This window comes from Ostrea edulis, chromosome 3 (assembly GCF_947568905.1).
Source record: "Ostrea edulis chromosome 3, xbOstEdul1.1, whole genome shotgun sequence".
NCBI classification, from domain to species: domain Eukaryota; kingdom Metazoa; phylum Mollusca; class Bivalvia; order Ostreida; family Ostreidae; genus Ostrea; species Ostrea edulis.
Genome location: NC_079166.1, coordinates 55,532,102 through 55,538,326, shown reverse-complemented (window position 1 = coordinate 55,538,326; position 6,225 = coordinate 55,532,102).

The following is a 6,225-nucleotide window of genomic DNA, read 5'->3' as shown; positions in this document are numbered from 1 at the left end:
CCCATCTAGTAAAAACCCTCGTATGTTGGTCCAAGAACATTCAACCCACCTTGACCGATCACAACTAACGAGGGGTACCGTAGTCTGCCGAGTGGGTGAAAATGCGATTTGTCTCTGGTGTATTACCCGACTACGCGGGACGAACGCGACAGAAAAACGATTTATTTGGAGTCATTTCCGTTCGTATTTTGTAATGTGACTGATGTTTTGTAGCAGTATATACAGTTATAGTGGGATAAAACGGAAATATTCATATCTATTAAGGTAACTCACTACACTAAAGCTTACACTCTTTATGATACTACGTCACAAGATGGCGGTTTAAATGTTTTGTGAAATTATTTGTATCGTTCGACTTGTTCGTCTATCATCGTAGCTCAGTGGTTAAAGCATTGAGCTGGTGTACCGCAGATCTCGAGTTCAAATCCGCCGGAGTCTTTTGTTTATATGTGTTAAAATAAAGTTTTGAAAATCATGTTTTTATCCAAATTTGCATATTTTCTGCCTTTTTGACATATGTACTTATTACATATCATATCTATAATAATTATATTAATTCGTACTGATTTGAGAAACTATTTCAGGGTGTAGTGAGCCACCTTAAACACCACTCTAATTCTACGCACAACTCAGACACAAGTTGATACCAAAAAGATGCTGGAGATCCAAATTGACAGTATCTTCATAGTCTTTGGTAATAAAGTCTTCCAGCAGTCTGTCGAAATTTCCATTGACATGAATTGTGCTCCTTAATAGCTGACCTGTTTTTACATTCTTACGAGGCCGAATTCAATCAAAAGCTTTTACACGAGAATAAACAATCCCTAGCTTGCTGCGACCTGCTACTCAACATTTAGATATATCTACGACGTTTTATCTATTAACAACATGCCTTTTCATCCATATGTCGATTTGATATATCCCAGGGAACTCGAAATAAAAGACAACACAGAGTCATCCACTTCTGCTTCATATTGATATTTTATTGAACATAGATGTTAACGGCAATAAATTGACAAATCAACTTTATGACAAACGGGATTTCACCTTCTCCATCGTCAACTTCACATATTTATGTAGCAATATTGCGTTCTCACCTGCATGTGGTGTTTATGTCTATCAACTCATTCGATACGCCGGAGCATGTTCTGCGTATGATTAATTTTGAAATTGAGGCAAGCTATACTGACAAATAAGTTGATGTTACAGGAGTTTCAAATTATGTGTTTTTATAATGATCTTATTTACAAATACAAGCTGTCGAAAGGTCGAATGCTGTCTGGCGTGTTTCTTACCATATTGTAATTGTAATTGAAAGATTTATATACCACCCTATCAACATTAGTTCTCTAAAACGCCTTACAAATGTGAGAGAAAAGATAATCTAAAATCGATGTACACATACATGTGAATAAAATATTCATATTATCAGAATTAAAATGTATAATTATTATTATTGATATTGTTTAACGTCCCTCTCGAGAATATTTCACTCACCGGTGAAAGGCTGCAAAATATTGTAAGACCGTTCTATGCACACTGATTTTGACTACGGATTACTCAGTTTACCTGGTCAAGACGGAGGGCTCAAGGCAGCTGTGACTGGTTAACAAAGGATGCTTACTCCTCACCTATTCCACCTCTGGTGTGTGCAGTGGTCAATGTTTTTGCCCTTCTCTTAATTTGTATTCTGAAGAGCATTGATGAGATTGATCCTTGTTCGTTATCTTTACATGTTCATTTGTGCCATTAAGAGAATTCGATGAGATTTGAACGAAGCATATTTACTTCATGACTTTTCGAGTTTACTAACGGTTTACATTGTACTAAAATTTGTTGGGTTTTTTTAAGTCAACACTTGAAAGTATTGTCTTCCATAATGTATTTAGAAATAGAATTGACAAAAACATTTCAAACTGATAAATTCATATTGTTTTAAAACTTGAAGAGCTCATAATTGAAATTGGACTCTCTGATTGGTCGTGTCTAGTTCACAAAGATATATATTATTAGCTGGTCACTTCTTATAGATTTTCACTACGGATTATTCTGTTTACCTGACCAAGATACATGTATACTGGTTTCGCGGTGGGTGTGGCCGGTCCACAGGAGATGCTTGCTCCTCCAGGCACCTCTGGTGTGCCCAGTATTTGCCAAACTCTTGATTTTGTATTCTTTATAGGATTTATGAGATTAACTAGTCACTGTTCGTTATTTTCACTCATTTGGTGCAATTTTTCCTGATTACTCATATTTCGTGAATCATTGTTGATAGATAAAACGTCGTTGATATCTCTAAATGTCGAGTTGAAGGCCACAGCAAGATATTTTTTCTTCTCATGTAGAAGCTTTTGAATAGATATAGAATGAAGCAAACCCATGCAGTTGTAGATAATAATCAATGCTATAAAGAGGTACATGTTATTTTTAAAAAGTTACAAAAAAGAAACAAATATGTGCTGTCAAATTGTTTAAGTTTAATGAAATAGATATGCGCTCATTAATTCATAATATGAACGATATTTTTGTTGTTGAGATGTTGATCACGCTGAAAACTTTGAATTACATATATAGGAAATACAATATGCTTCCCAAAACTCTTTAACGATGGTCCAGATTTTTCGTAAAAAGTCGACTAAAAGATATACAATTAAAATATCTGAAAAGTAAAATAGATGCACTGTATCAATAAAAGTAATTTAATTTTCCCGTTTATTTTAATTCGAAATTTTAGATTTAAAAAAACATTAACGTCTTCCCAACCTCACTATTTCAAGTAAATAGCGGCAAAGACTGTCTGAATAAATTTTAATTTACCATTACACGATTTGAATAATTTCCTTTTTTTAAATGCTCTTTAAACCAGCACGGGTCATGGATGATATTCCTTCCAAATCTTGCCGCCAGTTCCTTCAGCTCAAATTTACAAATAAAGGAATAGATGTCGTCAACATAAGCAACATTTTTCGTCATAAAAAAAAGTTCAGTCTTGTACTCCAACTTATTTCAAGTTGAAGTCTCCACCCAGTATTTCCTACAAGTATACTTCTAATATGGCATCCAAACTTTTTAATTATAAACAAACTTTGCAGTGCCTATAGACAATCTTATACTTAGTCCACCTACGTGTTCTTGTTCTTCATCTTCTTTCAACTATAGTCCAACTGGACATGTCATTACTGGTGATGTTGATATATAGTCCAGCTGGACTTGTCATTACTGGTGATGTAGATATATAGTCCAGCTGGACTTGTCATTACTGGTGATGTTGATATAGTTGAAAACGAGGACCTCAAATCACTTATTCTAAAAGGTCCTATTAAAATACAGAGAACCTCGGTCTTTCAATTGGCGACAGAACTTCATCTCTATTATGAATTCTGTAGAAGAATATGCCAGACGATGGTCTAAATATGAAAAAGAACTTGATACATTGTCAGAATGGATTAAAAGTATATGAGAAATATCAGAATTCCTTATTAGACATATTAAAACTAAAGTATGTACCACCTACCCTTCTGTGTTTAGTAAACCAGAAGTGATAAAGAATTAGATAGGTTACATAAGAAATATGTTTTGGTTCCAGCTGACAAAGCTTGTAACAACATTGTCTTTGTTTGTAAGGCTCATTATTACAACTGTATTTTAAACGAACTTGGCATTAACTCCACCTTTGGTAATCGTACTTATACTCCAACTGCCCTTTCAAAAGACGAAATTCTTCAAAATCATGCTTCAGTTTTAGGCACATTTGGTATCCCAGTCGTTGGGTCGAATGAATATGAGTTACCGTACCTATACTGGATTCCTAAACTACATAAAAACCCTTACAAATAAAGATACATTGCTGGATCCAGTAAGTGCTCTACCAAGCCCTTATCTTTGCTCCTCACAAAAATATTAACAGTTGTTAAAGAGAAACTTGAAACTTACTGTGCGACTACATTTACCAGAAGTGGTGTAAATCAAATGTGGATTCTAAAAAATTCTAAGAAACTTTTAGCTAACTTGAAATCACAAAACTTTTCTCAGATCAACAACATCAATAGCTATGACTTTTCAACACTTTAGACGACCATTCCTCACGATAAATTAAAGACTAGATTTTTTGAAATCATAGACAGTTGCTTCTTCAACAAAAATGGAAAACGGAAATATGCATATCTAGTGATCAGTCATCCAAAAAATTACTTTGTTAAACACCACTCTGACTCCACGCACAAGTATTCTGAAGTTGAAATAAAAAATATAGTAGAGTTCCTCATTCACAATATTTTCGTGGTCTTTGGTGATCAGGTCTTCAAACAGTCTGTCGGAATTCCCATGGGCACGAATTGTGCTCCGTTGTTGGTTAACCTGTTTTTATATTCATGTGAAGCAGAATTTATTCAGAAACTTCTACGTGAGAAGAAAAAATCCTTTGCTGTGGCCTTAAATTTAATATTTAGATATATCGACGACGTTTTATCTATTAACAACAAACTAACAACTCAACTTTATGACAAACGGGATGATTTCAGCTTCTCCATCATCAACTTCCCATATTTATGTAGCAATATTCCATTATCTGATATCACCTGCACATTGAGTTTATATATCTCCACTAATTCGATACGCAAGAGCTTGTTCTGCGTATGGTTAGTTTTTTAATCGAGGCAGGCTATTGACAAACAAGTTGATAGTGCAGGGGTTCCAACAGTCTCGTTTGAAGTCAGCATTTCGCAAATTCTATGGTCGTTATAACAATCTAGTTTGCCAATACAACCTATCATTGGGTCAAATGCTATCTGACGTGTTTCATACTGATTGTTAGACTGTTCGTGGCGCACTGATTTTGACTACGAATGATTCCATTTGCATGATCAAGATATAGGGCCCACGTACAGCGGGTGTGACCGGTCGACAGGGGATGCTTACTCCTCCTAGGCACCTGATCCCACCTCTGGTGTGTCCAGGGGTCTGTGTTTGCCCAACTATCTATTTTGTATTGCTTATGGGATTTATGAGATCAGTGGCGTCGCTACACTGTAGCAGTGTAAGCACGTGTTTACAAATATTTTCGTTAAATTTTTATTACATATTACGGAAAATGTCATCAGCTTCTGGGGTGGGGTGGGGGGAGGATGTGCCGCTCCCCAGACCCCCTGCTTGCAAATATTTCAAACCTAGCTACTCCACTGGAGATTGATCACTGTTCGTTATCTTCACCCTTCATGATGATTGTGATACACAAGACACTGCTAAAAAAAAAAAAATCCCTGGGTCTAGATAAGCAAGAGAATTCTAGTATTAGAACTGGAAACGGATACATAGTTAGAATGTAAAAGGGGGGAGGGAAGCGCACTGTCATTTAGGGGGAAATTCTATACTGGGACGGTTTTTCCTAGGGGAAGAAATTGTGCTTGGGTAAATTCTTCCTGGGAGGAAATTATATGCCAGGCGCATCTCTCCGGGGGGGTTGGGGGGTGGGGTGGTTCTATCCTGGGTCTGTTTTTCCGGGGGGAGGGGGTCTTAGACTTGCTCAAGTCTCTATGTTGTTTTTATTACTTTACCTTTTCATCCAAATTTTACTGTGTTTTAGATATCTAAATCTCTGTTCTCTACCATACTTAAATGTCATCAAATATATCATCTATGTTTGGCATTATTAAGAGAGCACTGATTATTAAACTTAGAGACTTGAGCAAGTCTAGGGGGGGGGGGGGGGGGGGGGGGGGGGGGGGTTCTATGCTACAACATCGGCTTTACGTCATTTCTATCAAATGGAGAATAGCATAGTTTCAATCTGATTAAAATACAGATCTCTCAAATAGCGCACGCAGCTGTGCGCTATTTGAGAGATTTGTATTTTAATCAGATTGGCATAGTTTTAAAATCTAGGCGTTATTCTTTGTATATATGATTACGCCTATTAATTATAAAATATTTTAGCACTATAGATCTACACCGAAATTTGAAAGTTCAACAGCAAATAATATTTAAAATCCTGAGCTCAAAATATGCTTCATAACTTGGCCTTTATACAAAATATAGATGTTCCCCGAGAGGCGTGGACTTTTTATATGTGTATATATCTTTTTTATCAATGTATCAGTTTGATTATTTTTAAATACCTACATGCAATTTCGTATATTTTGAGATGATCCCTTTTTCAAAGGCGGCGCTGCGACAGGCACTTCCGCTGAAGACAAAAAAAAAAGAAAAAAGAAAATCCAAGGTGTGCTA